We start from the raw sequence: 19,014 nt of genomic DNA, 5'->3' as shown, positions 1-19,014 counted from the left end.
CCTCCGTGAAAGGAAAAATAAACTCCCTGGATCAGTAGCTTCTATAATGTTCTCTACCAGGAGTGGCTCGTGTGCAGTCGCCATGCTGTGTATGGCGCATGGTGAGTAGACTCTTGCACTTTGCCAGAATCTAGTGCGTATGTGCAGGTTTACAGTTGATTATTGCCCACACCATGTTTCCTGTGATTTCTGCACAACACATACACAAACCTCTGTGAAAATGTCTGCAATGCCATTTTTCCAGTGATTTAATCAGCACCAACATGAGACTCTGGAGAAGTGAATATAACATATTGGTGCAGTGTGTACAGTGTGGGGCCCCCTGATCCCAGTCACTGTAATGCTCTCTGTATTATATGGCAGTCACTACGATGCTCTCTATATTGTATGGCGGACACTGATGCTTTTTGTATTAGATGGCAGTCACTGCAATCATCTCAATTATATGGCAGTCACTGTGATGCATACTATAATGCAGCCTAACCCTAATCCCCCCTCATAGCCTAACCCACCCTTCCCCCTGCGTAAAACTAACCCCCTGCAGCCTAAACTTAAAACTCCCCCCCCCCCCCCTCCCTGCAGCCAAAACCTTGGAGTTCCACGGCATACATACATTTGGGATGTTGGCGGCCAGGAATCGGCTTCGGAGTTCCAGTGCTGGCATTCTGGCCGTGTGTCAGGATTCCGGAGCTGGGATTTAGAGCGCTGGCATTCTGACCACCGGTATCCTGACCGCATCCCGGTGCAAATAAATTAAATTAGTGTGTATTTTTCACCAGGGATCGAGCACTTGCAAGCTTTACCCCATGACAGGTGTGCTGTATGAGCCACATTTATGTGAACATGCCCTTAAAGTACTCCCCGGTGCTTGCACCCAGTGGCGGATCCAGGGGGGGGCACTCAGGCCCGTGCCCCCCCTGTCATTTGCGGCCTCCGTGTGTCCCATCCCCCCCCTGCACAGCGGCAGCCGGAGGCAGGAGCTCAGTACTGAGCTCCGGCTTCCGGCGCTGTCACTGTGCAGCGTGCGCTATGGGAGAGACGTCAGTCATGACGTCTCTCTCATAGTGCTTACTGAGGAGCGGACGCCCAGGGAGGAGGAGGACTGCAGCGGCGCGGGAACGGGGCTCGGTAAGTATGTATTTTTTCTTAATGCAGCGGGGGCATCTACGGGGGGACATTACTACTGGGGGGCATCAACAAGGGGCATTACAACTGGGGGGGGCATTACTACTGGGGGCATTATATCTGGGGGCATCTACTGGGGGCATCAGTACTGGGGGGGTCAACTATTGGGGGCAGCTACTGGGGGACATTTTTACTGGGGGCCATCTACTGGGGGCATTATTACTGGGGGGCATCTACTGGGGGCATTACTACTGGGGGATCATCTATTGGGGGCAGCTACTGGGGGCATTATTACTGGGGGGCAGCTACTGGGGGCATTACTACTGGGGGGTCATCTATTTGGGCAAAGTCCTAGGGGGCATTACTACTGGGGGCAAACTACTGGAGGACATCATTACTGGGGGGCATCTACTGGGGGCAAACTACTGGGGGACATTATTACTGGGGGCCAACTACAAAGGTGCTAACTACTGGGGGCATACTACAGGAGGGCATTACTACTGGCGGCTTAACTACAGGGACATTACTACTTGGGGGCTAAACTACAGGGGGGCCAGACTACTGGGGGCATAACTACAGGGGCCAAACTACTGGGGGATAACTACAGGGGCCAAACTACTGGGGGCATTACTACTGGAGGCTAAACTATAAGGGGGGCATAACTACAGGGGCTAAACTACAATGGGGCAAACTACAGGGGGGCATTACTACTGGTGGCTAAACTAGTGGGGGCATTACCACTGGGAGGCTAAACTAAAGGGGGGGTAAACTACTGGGGTCATAACTGCAGGGGCATTACCACTGGGGGCATTACTACAGGCAACATGGGGGCAATACGGGCATTGCATAAGGGGCACCACTACTATGGGGTCTATATAAGGGGCACTACCAGTACAGTGGACATTGCATAATGAGCGCTACAACTGTGGGCATTGTATAAGAAGCGCCACCTCACATGCACCGAAGCCGCACGCAAATGTACTTGCCCCTTCCATCGTGCCCCCCTATCATTTTCTTCTGGATCCGCCCCTGCTTGCACCCCAACTACGTCCTGCCCCCATCAATCCATCCCTCTAAACGTAAGGAGTCGCAAGTGCAAAATATGACTGATTCGATATAGGGATGGTATAAAAAACTTTTTGATGCGCATGTGCAGTATGGAAAAGCACTGTCCACGCTATGCTAATAAGTTTATGTCCAAGTCCAACCCTACATCAGACTTTATGTACATAAATAGTTCAAGAATTCTGAAGCTTGCCACATGCCTAAGGTGTGTTGCACATTTGGTATCACTGTGCTGAAGTGAAGTAAGATTACATCCAGCTAGTAAGTCTGCAAATGTATCATGGTAGATCCTAAACAAAGACCACTGGGACTGCAAGATCTAAAGCCCATCTTAACTCCAGCACAAAAAAATAGATCTGCCAGAATATTTAACCCTTTCACTGCAGAGGACAAGTAGGGCTCGTCATCTCTATATAGCTTACAAGTGCGAAGGATTAGTCCCACCTGTCATTCACCTCAGAGTGTTCAAATTAAAATGACCTTTACCCGACCGGCACTAATCACCAGTGTGGAGTCCAGAGTCACTGGTCCCAGGGCAGTGATGTATTGTTAGAGAAGGGCGGAGGAGCTATTAAATTATTGTTAGTTACTGGCGCACTACAGGTGCTAGCTAGTCCTGTCATGACCAATGTAAATGGTTGTCAGGGCATGCAGGCACTTACATAACTACAGATGCCAGCATGCCGTAGCAGACAGGGCCTGCTGGCACCTCAAGTGCACCTGTAAAAAAAAATTATGATGGTACTCGGACACAATGAAAAATATAGTTTATTAAAATGGGATTTATGTCTTACCTGGTAAATCCTTTTCTTCGAGTCCATAGGGGGCACAGGAGTGCTAACGCTGGGGTATAGGGCTGGCTGGGATCAGGCAGGCACCAAAAGGGTTACTTTAAAGTATGCAGCAGGCTTTGCTTCCCAGTCCCCTGCACCCGCCGCCAGGCTCGCCAGTTTTGTTAGCAAGCCTTAAGGCAGGAGCAGCATACAGAGGAAGGAAGAAAGTCACAGACACCTCACACATAAGATCACTGTGAAGCTGGGAGGTCACACACCACCTACACAGGAATCCAATCCCGCAGGACAGGTGTGTCAGGGAGGGCATCCTGTGCCCCCTATGGACTCGAAGAAAAGGATTTACATGGTAAGGCATAAATCCAATTTTCTTTCTTCGTCCACTAGGGAGCACAGGAGTGCTAACGCTGGGACGTCCTAAAGCTGTCCCAATTCAGGCGGGGACGCTCCTCGACTGCGCTAATGACCCTTCGGCCGAAGACTGTCGTCTGACGCGAAGGTTCAAACGCATAGAATTTGATGAATGTCAAAGCTGCTCCGCTATGGCCCCATGAGAGGCTGCCCAGGAAGCCCCCACAGCTCATGTGGAATGGGCCCTCACCCCCGAAGGGATAGGAAGATTTGCCGCCACATAGGCGTGATGAATCGTCAACCGAAGCCATCTAGCTAAGGTTTGTTTGGACGCAGGGCATCCCCGTTTATGTGTGTCCAATAACATGAGCAGGGAATCCGAACGCCGAATATCCCTACTCTTTTCCACATAGATACGGAGAGATCGGACAACATCCAAGGAAGCCTCCTGTGGAGAGGTTGATGACAAAACCGGCAGCATTATCTCCTGATTGATGTGGAAACTAGAAACCACCTTGGGCAGGAAACCTGCTCTAGTACGGAGTGGAAAACCAAGAAAGGGGAGCGCCAAGACAAGGCACTGAGATCCGAAACCCGACGAGCTGAGGATATGGCAAAGAGGAATAAAGTCTTTCAAGTGACCCAACGGAGATCCGTCTTGTTTATGGGTTCAAAAGGAGCCAGTTGAAGAGTTTTCAATACCAATGAAAGATCCCAGGGTGACACCAAAGGCACAACAGGCGGGTAAACATGAAGTACCCCTGGAGGAAAGTCCTTACCTCCGGGATAACCGCCAGATGATTTTGAAAGAGTACCGACAAGGCAGAAACCTGAACCTTCAAGGATGATAAACAAAGGCCTAGGTCAACACCAGAATGCAGAAAAGCCAACAGCCGAGGCAATCTAAAAGATCGCGGATTGTATTGCTTTCCAGTGCACCAGGAAAAATAAGTCCTCCAAATGCGATGGTAGACTTTAGCAGAGGATGACTTCCTTGCCTTAAGCATAGTCTTGATGACCTGGTTGGAAAATCCTTTCCTGCTCAGGATGGATGTATCAACAGCCACGCCGTTAAAGTTAGACAGTGTGTATGAGGATGCATGCAGGGCCCCTGTGATAGAAAGTCTTGACGTAGAGGAAGACGCCACGGACTGTCGATGGACAGATTGAGCAAGTCCGTATACCATGGGCGACGTGGCCAATCCGGAACGATCACTATCATTGTTCCTCCTTCCTGTTTGAACTTCCGAAGTAACCTGAGAATCAGGGAAATCGGTGGAAAGATGTACAGTAGGCGGAAAGGCCAAGGAGCCGTCAGAGCATCCACTAGGAATGCTTGTGGACCTCATGTGCGTGAGCCGAAGTTTCTGACTTGGTTGTTGTAGCGGGACGCCATGAGATTTGAGCACTCCTGGTATGAATACCACCGACAGAGCCAGTAGATTTCTTTCCACCTACAGGAAGATCCTGGAGACCTCTCGCATGGCTCCTCAACTGCGAGTGCCACCCTGGCAGTTGATATATGCGACTGCCATTGCATTGTCCGACTGGACTTTTACCGGATGACCGCGCAAAATCCGCTGAGCTGCACGTAGAATATTGAGGATTGCCCTTAATTCTAGTACATTGATGGGAAGTTTGCTTTCCTGAAGAATCCAACGGCCTTGGAATGTATGAGCTTCCGAGACTACTCCCCATCCCCGAAGAATGGCATCCGTTGTGACCACCATCCAGTCTTGAATCCAAAAGGGGCATCCCTTGTTGAGATTGGATGTTAAAGACAGTCGAACCTCCGGAGTGAGAACTATAGTTTGTGAGCGTATGTAGAGAGGAGACCCGTCCCATTTCCGAAGAACCTCCAGTTGTAGAGGATGGGAGTGGAACTGGGCGTACTCCGCCATATCGAACGCTACCACCATCGAGCCCTGTGCTCTGATACAAGTATGTATGGAAACTGTGCGATGATGTAGTAGTGTTCGGATTCTGGACTGAATGACTGTGATCTTGTACTGGGGGAGAAACACCCTCTGTACACTGGAATCTAGGAGCGCCCCTAAATGGAGGATTGTTTGAGAGGGCGTTAGAGACGATTTCTTCCAGTTTATTTTCCAGCCATGAGACTGCAAAAAGTCCACTGTTAGCTGAAGGTGAAATGCAAGCTCCTCTTGCGAATGACCCAGAAGTAGTAGGTCATCCAGATATGGGAGAATTTGAACACTTTTGCATCTGAGGTAAGCTGCCATCACTGCCATAACTTTGGTAAAGGCCCTTGGAGCTGTGGAAAGTCCAAATGGCAGGGCACGGAACTGAAAATGGTCGGTTTTGATTGCAAAATGAAGAAACCATTGATGACTTGGACGGATTGGGATATGCAAATATGCATCCTGGATGTCCAGTGATGCCATAAAGTCCCCTGGTTGCAGAGTGAAAATTATTGTCCTGAGGGATTCCATTCTGAACTTGGGAACTCGTAGAAATCGGTTCAACCATTTGAGGTTGAGTATAGGTCGATATGAGCCGTCCGGCTTCGAAACCAGAAAAAGTGACGTGTAAAAACCATGGCTATCCTGTACTGCTGGTATCGGAAATATCACGTTGGAGGTGAGAAGGGAGCTGACTGACTCTTGAAGAACCTTCTTGGAGGACGACGCCAGAAAGTCAAGGCATATCCATGAGTGACTACGTCTCTGATGCAGGCGTCCTTTGTGACGTTCCATCACTGCAGAGCAAAAGACAGCAGTCAGCCCCCCACTCTGGGATCCCTCAGAGGGGGGCCCGCCCCGTCACGCTGCAGGTTCGTCGGCTGGCTTGGTGGCCGAGCGTCTGGTAGCCCAAGGTTGCTTGCGAGACTTTGTATTCTTAGCTTGGGATTGGTATTTAGTAGAGGTTTGACCCTTAGCCCTCCCCTGCCCCCGAAAGGGATGAAAGGAAGTTTTATGTTTAGCCGGTGTAGCTGACGGTAGAAAAGACGTTTTAGCAGTAGCCAGTGACATGACAATGTTGTTGAGTTCTTGTCCAAAAAGGGTATCTGTTGTGTAAGGTAAAGTCTCTAGAGCTTTCTTGGAGAAGGCGTCCGCCCTCCAAGAACGCAGCCATAACTGTCATGATCCTAGGCACGGGGATTCCCCAGATACACCAATCTGTGAAACCTTGCCACGTGACACCATTACTGGATACCTGAGCGCATGCGTTAATTTCAACACGGTCACTGTCACCAGCCAAAGTACAAACGTTTGGGGTATGACCCAAGGCAAACTTATGGCTTTTGCCTGCACCCAGAATTATTAATATTTTGGTAATGCCTCTTTCAGAGAGTTGGGCTGGATACACAACAGAAAACCAGAGCTAAAATTGATTATTTAATTTAAGTAAAACACTTCAAAGCTTATGTTACAGAAAAAAGAAAGTTACAAGAATATAAGGATTAAAAGGCAAAGTCACATCAGAAAAGACAATTTCCAGAAAAATTTAAAATAGAGAGATAAAAACCCACCGATCCTAGCACATGCAGAGTGGAACAATGGGATGAAGTGAAGCCTCTTCAGATATTCGGGACATTACAGAGCCAGGATGCTTCTCTTGACTCGCCTCTTTGATAATGCACGCTTTGCAGCCTGTTTTTCTCCTATTTAAAACTCAGGTTGCCCATTCAGCCCCCTCCCCCTGGAGAGTTTGTTTTTAACCCTCCCAAAGCCAGAGACGGTATTGAGTGTCAGCTCAGGGGTGAATGTCCTTATTTTCTAATAGCTTTTGAAGCTCTGGCCATAGTTCTTGTGTAAACACAACTGGGACATGGGGGTCTCTTGGTCATATACTCAGGGGCTGGCTAATTACTTTTCCCATTCCTTTTGAAGCTGGGCAATCAGATTTATCAATCATACTAAGACACTGTCATAGCTGGCTGAAGGAAGTTTTTATCACCTTCCCTAGCCAGCATGACTTTCTGGTCTCTCTGTTGACCCCCTGGGGTCAGGAAACAACCTGTTGGGAGATACACAAGCCAGTTGAGAAAACTCATTTCAGGTCTGACCTGCACTTACTTTAAGATCTCAGTTCTGATTCTGGGGTAATTAAACTAGTTCTTGTCAGGAGGAATTTCATACCTACATAGCCAGTGTGTCTCTGAGTTCTGTGGCTATAATTAAATGCCAGCAGATCAATCAAGCTTCAATCATTTGACATGCAAAGACAGTTATCACACACTGGTACATTGATACATCGATCAGAATATTGATATCACATACATTGATTTTCTACTTGAAATAGCCTGGATCATGACACCTCCCTCTTTAAGATCAGCATGGGAGCAGTGGCACGTCAGGCCAGTACTATTCTTTCATTTGTCCTGAGAAGCCAGTTACAAAACAATAGATCACTTACAGTACTTAATATAGTTTTTATGGATATAGAGAGGAAGGGGATACAATATGCTTTCCTGATGCCTTTCTGCTGGACTTACAGGGCTTGCTACCTTGACACATAGCAGAGTTCCTGCTGGGAAGGAGCTGTTAGAATGACCTTTTCACACAGGATTTATACATAACCACACAAAGGGCATTTGCAGAGATTGATCAATAAAATATTATTTGCAGTTATGCACGTTCTGACGTCAGAATGGCATCCAATCATGACACAGTGGAAGCCGAAACATTAGACGTAAGGGTGGCCGTATCCAGAGCCGCTTCCACCAGGTAAGTATTTGTCTTCTGGATATGCCCAACAATTGCCAACAATTGTTTCCTACTCACGTTAGAGGAGAGGCCTTGTTGAAGCTGGTCTGTCCAGCACGAGAATGCTTTAGTTACCCATGCCAAAGCCAAATCCGGTCTGGTTATTGCTCCTGCGTGAGTGTAGGCCGTCTTTAGAAAAGTATCTAGTTTACAATAGGTGGAGTCCTTAAGGGAGGAGGTGTCCAGAATTGGCAGAACCGAGGATCTCACGAGACGTGCCACATGTGCATCTACAGGTGGTGAGTTCTCCCACTTGGACCTATCCTAAGAAGGGAAAGGATAAAAAGCCTGACACCTTTTAGAGCTGAAACCGTTTCTCAGGTTTATCCCAAGCTGCTTCTAGCAAGTCCTCTAGCTGAGCTAAGGAGGGAAACTGTGAAGAATCCTTTTTGGGTTTCTTGAAAATAGGCGTCTTGGAAGTTGGAGCCGGATCTTCGTGTTCAATATCAAGGATCAGTCTGACCTGTTTGACAAGGGCCTCCACTTCCGCTATCTAGAGAGAGTCTTCCAGACTAGAAGCTGCACCCGGATAAGAGTCTGCCGACCCGCTTTCTTGGCCTGAATTGGGTGACTCTGAATCCAAACCCCCTTCCGACAGAAAGGTAGCAGTTCCACTAGAAGTATGCGCCCATCTGGGATGCTTTTCTCTGCCTAGAAGCTGCTGCATGGAAGCTGAAACCTGTGACAGGCCCTGGACCGACTGAGTCAGTGTAGTGACTCATGGTGGTTCCCCCTGTGGAGGAGGAATAGGATGAGACTGACCTGGAACTATCATACTGGAAGGTGCTGTAACTTGTGGACCTACTTGCGGTGTAGCCAACCGATCCATGAGTTGCATCATAACCTGTGTCAGCATAGTTGCCCAAACTGGTTACTGCGAAACTGGTGCAGGAGGGGAGTCCTCACGTGGTGGGACGGCCATGCACGCCCTGCAACGACCAGTGTCTACAGAATCCTGTGAAGATCGAATATTACAACATATTGTGCAAGTTGGTGGTTCTGGATCAACGATCCTCTTGCCCCTGAAAGTCATAGTAAAAATGCAAACAGGGTACAGTAAAATAAATAACACAGCAAAAGATGTTAAATGTGCACAAACCAGTCCCTGAAGAACCCTCTGCAGAATAAGAATCTGCCCAAGGGAAGGGAGACCAACTACTGCACAGTGGTGTGACAGTCACACACACACTCAGCCACGCAATGCCAGAAAAGACAATAAGGTCCAAGGTACTCAACTGGCCTGTGAGGAAACCACAGACAGGAGAAAATGACTGGACCCGGCTACAGAAGCAGGGTGCAGGGGAGACAGTGGTCAGACCCTCCTTACTCAGCTAGCCCCAGCTAGCATGTGAGCCCAAAATGTCTGCTGAGTGTTTTTAGGGAGGGACTGAGTAAGGAGGGAGGACAGATTGCCCAAGGGCTAACCTTGAGCCTTGCTACTGGTGAGCCCTGGGCCGGGGCTGCAGGCTAGGCACCCTACCCCCTCAGATGGAACCCAGGGACTCTGCCCACCTGTCCTGCGGCTGATGCCCTGGTAGACTAGTGACAAAAAGGCGCAGTGTCACCTGGGCCTCCACTCATCTGCCCCCCCCCCCCCTGCTGGCTCCCTGGATCGGGAGGGGATTACCACAAGGAGCCGTTCTAACTTACCCTCCGGTCTGCGGGGGGCTGTCTGAAGCCTCCTGTGGTCCCCATAGCGGAAGTTCCCGGCCCGTTCACCGGCACTGCTGCCTGCGGGATTGGGCTTGCTGGGCACTTAGTGCACCAGCATTACACTCTGATGTGAAGTGCCGTAGCGCTGATTAGTAAAAATAATAGTAACCAAGGGTGTCATTCCGAGTTGATCGCACGTAGCAACTTTTTGCTGCCCGTGTGATCAACTCGACGCCGCCGTTAAAGTTAGACAGTGTGTATGAGGATGCATGCAGGGCCCCTGTGATAGAAAGTCTTGACGTAGAGGAAGACGCCACGGACTGTCGATGGACAGATTGAGCAAGTCCGTATACCATGGGCGACGTGGCCAATCCGGAACGATCACTATCATTGTTCCTCCTTCCTGTTTGAACTTCCGAAGTAACCTGAGAATCAGGGAAATCGGTGGAAAGATGTACAGTAGGCGGAAAGGCCAAGGAGCCGTCAGAGCATCCACTAGGAATGCTTGTGGACCTCATGTGCGTGAGCCGAAGTTTCTGACTTGGTTGTTGTAGCGGGACGCCATGAGATTTGAGCACTCCTGGTATGAATACCACCGACAGAGCCAGTAGATTTCTTTCCACCTACAGGAAGATCCTGGAGACCTCTCGCATGGCTCCTCAACTGCGAGTGCCACCCTGGCAGTTGATATATGCGACTGCCATTGCATTGTCCGACTGGACTTTTACCGGATGACCGCGCAAAATCCGCTGAGCTGCACGTAGAATATTGAGGATTGCCCTTAATTCTAGTACATTGATGGGAAGTTTGCTTTCCTGAAGAATCCAACGGCCTTGGAATGTATGAGCTTCCGAGACTACTCCCCATCCCCGAAGAATGGCATCCGTTGTGACCACCATCCAGTCTTGAATCCAAAAGGGGCATCCCTTGTTGAGATTGGATGTTAAAGACAGTCGAACCTCCGGAGTGAGAACTATAGTTTGTGAGCGTATGTAGAGAGGAGACCCGTCCCATTTCCGAAGAACCTCCAGTTGTAGAGGATGGGAGTGGAACTGGGCGTACTCCGCCATATCGAACGCTACCACCATCGAGCCCTGTGCTCTGATACAAGTATGTATGGAAACTGTGCGATGATGTAGTAGTGTTCGGATTCTGGACTGAATGACTGTGATCTTGTACTGGGGGAGAAACACCCTCTGTACACTGGAATCTAGGAGCGCCCCTAAATGGAGGATTGTTTGAGAGGGCGTTAGAGACGATTTCTTCCAGTTTATTTTCCAGCCATGAGACTGCAAAAAGTCCACTGTTAGCTGAAGGTGAAATGCAAGCTCCTCTTGCGAATGACCCAGAAGTAGTAGGTCATCCAGATATGGGAGAATTTGAACACTTTTGCATCTGAGGTAAGCTGCCATCACTGCCATAACTTTGGTAAAGGCCTTTGGAGCTGTGGAAAGTCCAAATGGCAGGGCACGGAACTGAAAATGGTCGGTTTTGATTGCAAAACGAAGAAACCATTGATGACTTGGACGGATTGGGATATGCAAATATGCATCCTGGATGTCCAGTGATGCCATAAAGTCCCCTGGTTGCAGAGTGAAAATTATTGTCCTGAGGGATTCCATTCTGAACTTGGGAACTCGTAGAAATCGGTTCAACCATTTGAGGTTGAGTATAGGTCGATATGAGCCGTCCGGCTTCGAAACCAGAAAAAGTGACGTGTAAAAACCATGGCTATCCTGTACTGCTGGTATCGGAAATATCACGTTGGAGGTGAGAAGGGAGCTGACTGACTCTTGAAGAACCTTCTTGGAGGACGACGCCAGAAAGTCAAGGCATATCCATGAGTGACTACGTCTCTGATGCAGGCGTCCTTTGTGACGTTCCATCACTGCAGAGCAAAAGACAGCAGTCAGCCCCCCACTCTGGGATCCCTCAGAGGGGGGCCCGCCCCGTCACGCTGCAGGTTCGTCGGCTGGCTTGGTGGCCGAGCGTCTGGTAGCCCAAGGTTGCTTGCGAGACTTTGTATTCTTAGCTTGGGATTGGTATTTAGTAGAGGTTTGACCCTAAGCCCTCCCCTGCCCCCGAAAGGGATGAAAGGAAGTTTTATGTTTAGCCGGTGTAGCTGACGGTAGAAAAGACGTTTTAGCAGTAGCCAGTGACATGACAATGTTGTTGAGTTCTTGTCCAAAAAGGGTATCTGTTGTGTAAGGTAAAGTCTCTAGAGCTTTCTTGGAGAAGGCGTCCGCCCTCCAAGAACGCAGCCATAACTGTCATGATCCTAGGCACGGGGATTCCCCAGATACACCAATCTGTGAAACCTTGCCACGTGACACCATTACTGGATACCTGAGCGCATGCGTTAATTTCAACACGGTCACTGTCACCAGCCAAAGTACAAACGTTTGGGGTATGACCCAAGGCAAACTTATGGCTTTTGCCTGCACCCAGAATTATTAATATTTTGGTAATGCCTCTTTCAGAGAGTTGGGCTGGATACACAACAGAAAACCAGAGCTAAAATTGATTATTTAATTTAAGTAAAACACTTCAAAGCTTATGTTACAGAAAAAAGAAAGTTACAAGAATATAAGGATTAAAAGGCAAAGTCACATCAGAAAAGACAATTTCCAGAAAAATTTAAAATAGAGAGATAAAAACCCACCGATCCTAGCACATGCAGAGTGGAACAATGGGATGAAGTGAAGCCTCTTCAGATATTCGGGACATTACAGAGCCAGGATGCTTCTCTTGACTCGCCTCTTTGATAATGCACGCTTTGCAGCCTGTTTTTCTCCTATTTAAAACTCAGGTTGCCCATTCAGCCCCCTCCCCCTGGAGAGTTTGTTTTTAACCCTCCCAAAGCCAGAGACGGTATTGAGTGTCAGCTCAGGGGTGAATGTCCTTATCTTCTAATAGCTTTTGAAGCTCTGGCCATAGTTCTTGTGTAAACACAACTGGGACATGGGGGTCTCTTGGTCATATACACAGGGGCTGGCTAATTACTTTTCCCATTCCTTTTGAAGCTGGGCAATCAGATTTATCAATCATACTAAGACACTGTCATAGCTGGCTGAAGGAAGTTTTTATCACCTTCCCTAGCCAGCATGACTTTCTGGTCTCTCTGTTGACCCCCTGGGGTCAGGAAACAACCTGTTGGGAGATACACAAGCCAGTTGAGAAAACTCATTTCAGGTCTGACCTGCACTTACTTTAAGATCTCAGTTCTGATTCTGGGGTAATTAAACTAGTTCTTGTCAGGAGGAATTTCATACCTACATAGCCAGTGTGTCTCTGAGTTCTGTGGCTATAATTAAATGCCAGCAGATCAATCAAGCTTCAATCATTTGACATGCAAAGACAGTTATCACACACTGGTACATTGATACATCGATCAGAATATTGATATCACATACATTGATTTTCTACTTGAAATAGCCTGGATCATGACACCTCCCTCTTTAAGATCAGCATGGGAGCAGTGGCACGTCAGGCCAGTACTATTCTTTCATTTGTCCTGAGAAGCCAGTTACAAAACAATAGATCACTTACAGTACTTAATATAGTTTTTATGGATATAGAGAGGAAGGGGATACAATATGCTTTCCTGATGCCTTTCTGCTGGACTTACAGGGCTTGCTACCTTGACATATAGCAGAGTTCCTGCTGGGAAGGAGCTGTTAGAATGACCTTTTCACACAGGATTTATACATAACCACACAAAGGGCATTTGCAGAGATTGATCAATAAAATATTATTTGCAGTTATGCACGTTCTGACGTCAGAATGGCATCCAATCATGACACAGTGGAAGCCGAAACATTAGACGTAAGGGTGGCCGTATCCAGAGCCGCTTCCACCAGGTAAGTATTTGTCTTCTGGATATGCCCAACAATTGCCAACAATTGTTTCCTACTCACGTTAGAGGAGAGGCCTTGTTGAAGCTGGTCTGTCCAGCACGAGAATGCTTTAGTTACCCATGCCAAAGCCAAATCCGGTCTGGTTATTGCTCCTGCGTGAGTGTAGGCCGTCTTTAGAAAAGTATCTAGTTTACAATAGGTGGAGTCCTTAAGGGAGGAGGTGTCCAGAATTGGCAGAACCGAGGATCTCACGAGACGTGCCACATGTGCATCTACAGGTGGTGAGTTCTCCCACTTGGACCTATCCTAAGAAGGGAAAGGATAAAAAGCCTGACACCTTTTAGAGCTGAAACCGTTTCTCAGGTTTATCCCAAGCTGCTTCTAGCAAGTCCTCTAGCTGAGCTGAGGAGGGAAACTGTGAAGAATCCTTTTTGGGTTTCTTGAAAATAGGCGTCTTGGAAGTTGGAGCCGGATCTTCGTGTTCAATATCAAGGATCAGTCTGACCTGTTTGACAAGGGCCTCCACTTCCGCTATCTAGAGAGAGTCTTCCAGACTAGAAGCTGCACCCGGATAAGAGTCTGCCGACCCGCTTTCTTGGCCTGAATTGGGTGACTCTGAATCCAAACCCCCTTCCGACAGAAAGGTAGCAGTTCCACTAGAAGTATGCGCCCATCTGGGATGCTTTTCTCTGCCTAGAAGCTGCTGCATGGAAGCTGAAACCTGTGACAGGCCCTGGACTGACTGAGTCAGTGTAGTGACTCATGGTGGTTCCCCCTGTGGATGAGGAATAGGATGAGACTGACCTGGAACTATCATACTGGAAGGTGCTGTAACTTGTGGACCTACTTGCGGTGTAGCCAACCGATCCATGAGTTGCATCATAACCTGTGTCAGCATAGTTGCCCAAACTGGTTACTGCGAAACTGGTGCAGGAGGGGAGTCCTCACGTGGTGGGACGGCCATGCACGCCCTGCAACGACCAGTGTCTACAGAATCCTGTGAAGATCGAATATTACAACATATTGTGCAAGTTGGTGGTTCTGGATCAACGATCCTCTTGCCCCTGAAAGTCATAGTAAAAATGCAAACAGGGTACAGTAAAATAAATAACACAGCAAAAGATGTTAAATGTGCACAAACCAGTCCCTGAAGAACCCTCTGCAGAATAAGAATCTGCCCAAGGGAAGGGAGACCAACTACTGCACAGTGGTGTGACAGTCACACACACACTCAGCCACGCAATGCCAGAAAAGACAATAAGGTCCAAGGTACTCAACTGGCCTGTGAGGAAACCACAGACAGGAGAAAATGACTGGACCCGGCTACAGAAGCAGGGTGCAGGGGAGACAGTGGTCAGACCCTCCTTACTCAGCTAGCCCCAGCTAGCATGTGAGCCCAAAATGTCTGCTGAGTGTTTTTAGGGAGGGACTGAGTAAGGAGGGAGGACAGATTGCCCATGGGCTAACCTTGAGCCTTGCTACTGGTGAGCCCTGGGCCGGGGCTGCAGGCTAGGCACCCTACCCCCTCAGATGGAACCCAGGGACTCTGCCCACCTGTCCTGCGGCTGATGCCCTGGTAGACTAGTGACAAAAAGGCGCAGTGTCACCTGGGCCTCCACTCATCTGCCTCCCCCCCCCCCCTGCTGGCTCCCTGGATCGGGAGGGGATTACCACAAGGAGCCGTTCTAACTTACCCTCCGGTCTGCGGGGGGCTGTCTGAAGCCTCCTGTGGTCCCCATAGCGGAAGTTCCCGGTCCGTTCACCGGCACTGCTGCCTGCGGGATTGGGCTTGCTGGGCACTTAGTGCACCAGCATTACACTCTGATGTGCAGTGCCGTAGCGCTGATTAGTAAAAATAATAGTAACCAAGGGTGTCATTCCGAGTTGATCGCACGTAGCAACTTTTTGCTGCCCGTGTGATCAACTCGACGCCGCCTATGGGGGAGGGCTTTTTTGCATAGCAAGACTGCGAACGCTTGTGCAGCCCTGCTATGCAAAAAAACTAACGCAACCAAGATCTCCATATTATCTGATTATTATGTAGTAGTATTTTTCACTCAGTGTGCATTAGGGAACACAAATTGTTTTTTCTTACACAGAATTACCCCTCCCTTTTAGCACCTGAGTGAAATCACAATCTGATTGAGCAGCTTGCCAATATATGTACATCCTCTTCAAGTAAGCATCCACTAAAAAAAAAGTGTGACAATGCATGACTGCTCCTATATATTTCTATGGAATAACCACTTAGAACTTGTCATTCAGATAATCTCTCTGTGGGAGAAGTCATGCATCATCACATATGTTTTTTTTTCCTGTGCGTGCTCGTATGAAGCAAAGTACATACATAATTTATATTGCTTCATTTTGTATCCAAACGTGAAAAATATTTTTGTCATACAAACTTTTTTTTTAACAGTTATATTTCATGTTTTTTATGTACACATGGGAAATTGATGAGCATTTGAATACTGGTAAAAACATTAGGGTCAATCCAATTAGCCGCGAAGGGTGCAAAGTGCCATTGCAACGGCGTTTAAACGCCAGCACCGATCTCACACCATTCGCGGGCTCAAATCAGTGCCAATTCGCACAAAATTGCTCGGACATCTATGGGGTGGTGAGCAGTTTTGTGCGAATTTAGCCCGCCGTAAAGTGCAGCCCCTGCTGCGATGATTCGCAGCTGCTATGATATCGCAGCTAATTGGATTGACCCCATTATTTTGGTATCTGCAAGTTTTTTTTGAATATTCAAACTATTGTAGACTTATTGTTCTCATTGTGAAAATATTTAATGTTAAATTAATTTACATTTGTAACTTAGAAGCACCATTGTATATTTATTTTTCTGCAAATTAATTAATAATTTAAGAAATGTAAGAAATTATTGGAATGCATTAAAATTGCTAAAATTTTTAATTTAGGAAAAATGCCTTAGAGGTAACCTAATTTATATGTATAACTCAAAGATTTATTTAATATACCTTTCTAACTATGCTCCATACCAAGAATAAAGACATGGGGGTCTTCAACTGTAAATGGAAGAAAAAAAAATGTTTTCCACCATGAGTACAGGAGTGATTCTTTACTGTAAGGGCGAGAAAGCAGACATTCATTATCACGAGATGGTGCTGACAAAATCATTAACAGCATGAAAAAAAAGAACTGATGTGCCTTATGGCAGACTTATCTTTGTTAACTCTCATTAAGTCTCTTTCTTCGAAGTACATAGGATCCACAGGGAACATCGGGGATGTAATGGTGGATGAAAATCCGGGCACCAAACAGTTTAAGCTTTCAAGCGTATCCAAGAATGCTCAGCCTCCCTCCTCTATAACCCCACCTCCAGCCACAGACAATTAGTTTTGTTAACCAGCTCAATGCAGGAAGCAGAAAGGAGAGAAGAAGGATGTTAGAACACATTCTCACGGACAGGAGAAAGTAACCAGAGGCCATTGTTCCAAAAACCCAGAGAGGCCAGGTGTGTCAGGGTGGGCGCCCTGTGGACCCTATGTACTTTGAAGAAAGAGACTTAACAAAGGCACCATGACTCTCCTTTTCTTCAACAGGGTACATAGGGTTCCACAGGGAACATCGGGGATGTCCTAAAGCAGTACTTTAAGGGTGGGGACGCGTCTGAGAATGTATCAAAGGCATAAAACCTAAGAAATGTGTAGACCGAACACCACATAGCCGCCTTGCACAATTGTTCGGCAGACGCCCCACAGCGTGCCGCCCATGAAGGTCCTATAGAACACGTAGAATGGTCAGAAACCGAAGCTAGGATATAGGAGGGACATAGGGAGTTTGAATGCAAATAACACCCTGAAGAAACATGTGTACATCAGGTAGTGAGGCAATCCTGCGATGGAATCAGACAAGGCAGAAATGTGTACCTTGAGAGAGGAAAGACGAAGCACTAAATCCAAACCTCTTTGGAGAAATGCAAGAATTCTGGAGGTTCAAAACTTAGTGGCATCATAACGTTTGGTAGCACACCAAGTAAAGTAGGTGTGCCATACGCTATATTAGATGTGTGCAGAGGCCGGTTTACAGGCCTTAAGCATAGTCTGAATGATGGCTTCTGAAAGGAGGGACATAGGGAGGTTGAATGCAAATAACACCCTGAAGAAATGTGTGTACATCAGGTAGTGAGGCAATCCTGCATTGGAACCAAACAGACAAGGCAGAAATGTGTAACGTGAGAGAGGCAAGACGAAGACCTAAATCCAAACTCCTTTGAAGAAATGCAAGAATTCTGGTGGCACAAAACTTATTGGCATCATAACGTTTGGTAGCACACCAAGTGAAGTACAGTAGGTGTGCCATACTCTATAGTAGATATAGTAGATATAGTGCACAGGCCGGTTTACAGGCCTTAAAGCATAGTTTGAATGACGGCTTCCGAAAATCTTTTTGTTTTCAGGATCGCTGATTCAAGAGCCAAGCTGTCAAAGATAGCCGGGCCAGGTCCAGATGGATACATGGGCCCTGAGAGAGAGGATCCCGTTGCTGAGGAGGTGGAAGAGGTTTCCATTCTGAGAGGCCCTGGAGATTGGAGAACCAATCCCGTCTGGGCCATGCCAGAGCTACCAGAATGAGTTGTCCACCTTCTTGTTTGAACTTCCGACGGACCCGACGTAGAAGTGATACCGGTGGAAAGATGTAAGGTAGACAAAAAGGTCCACAGGACTGACAATGCATCTATGAATGCATTGAGGATTCCTGGTTTGTGACCCGAAGACTGGAACCTTGTAATTGTGTCGAGAGGCTATGAGATCCATATCTAGTAGGCCCAATCTGTCTACCAGAAGTTGAAAGATCTCTAGATGAAGAGCCCACTCTTCGACATGAACATCCTGACCACTGATGAAGTCTGCTTCCCAGTTGAGCACGCCCGGAATGAATACCGTTGATATGGCTGGGAGATGACATTCAGCCCATCAGATAATTTTGGACACCTCTTGCATCGCCATCTTACTGCGAGTGCCGTCCTTATGATTGATATACGCCACCATGGTGGCATTGCCTGACTGAACTTGAACTGGTCTGTCTTGTAGCAGAGGGCAGGCTAGGTTCAATGCATTGAACACTGCTCTCAATTTCAACACATTGATTGGCAGGTGAGACTATTCCCGGGTCCAACGTCCCTGAAAAGAGTGTTGTTCAGTCACTGTTCCCCAGCCACAAAGGCTGGCATCTGTTTTAAGCAGATCCCAGTTGGGGACCCAGAAGGGGTGACCCCTGTTCAGTTGCTGGTCCTGGAGACACCGGGTCAGTGACAGGCGTACCTCCAGAGTCAGAGACATCATTTGCGATCTGATGCGATAAGGTTGACTGTTCCACCTGAAAAGGATCAGACGTTGCAGAGGAGGGGAGTGAATCTGAGCGAACTTGTACATGTCGAATGTTGACACCATCAGTCCGAGAATCTGCATTGCT

The 19,014-nt window shown here is 47.7% G+C and overlaps 1 protein-coding gene across 1 annotated transcript in view; it reads right to left on the bottom strand.

Annotated features, from left to right (window-relative positions):
* The window catches only part of WFDC3 (WAP four-disulfide core domain 3), a 138,265-nt gene extending 121,621 nt beyond the window's left edge, over positions 1-16,644 (bottom strand). The window contains exon 1 of the mRNA XM_063963607.1: positions 16,557-16,644. The gene's annotated coding sequence lies outside the window, so the exon portion shown is untranslated. The remainder of the gene's footprint in view (positions 1-16,556) is intronic.
* Between the last annotated feature and the right edge of the window lie 2,370 nt (positions 16,645-19,014).

This window comes from Pseudophryne corroboree, chromosome 3 (genome assembly GCF_028390025.1).
Source record: "Pseudophryne corroboree isolate aPseCor3 chromosome 3, aPseCor3.hap2, whole genome shotgun sequence".
Classification (NCBI taxonomy): Eukaryota; Metazoa; Chordata; class Amphibia; order Anura; family Myobatrachidae; genus Pseudophryne; species Pseudophryne corroboree.
The sequence above is the reverse complement of the archived record's forward strand: the minus strand, read 5'-3'. Positions and strand labels throughout refer to the sequence as shown.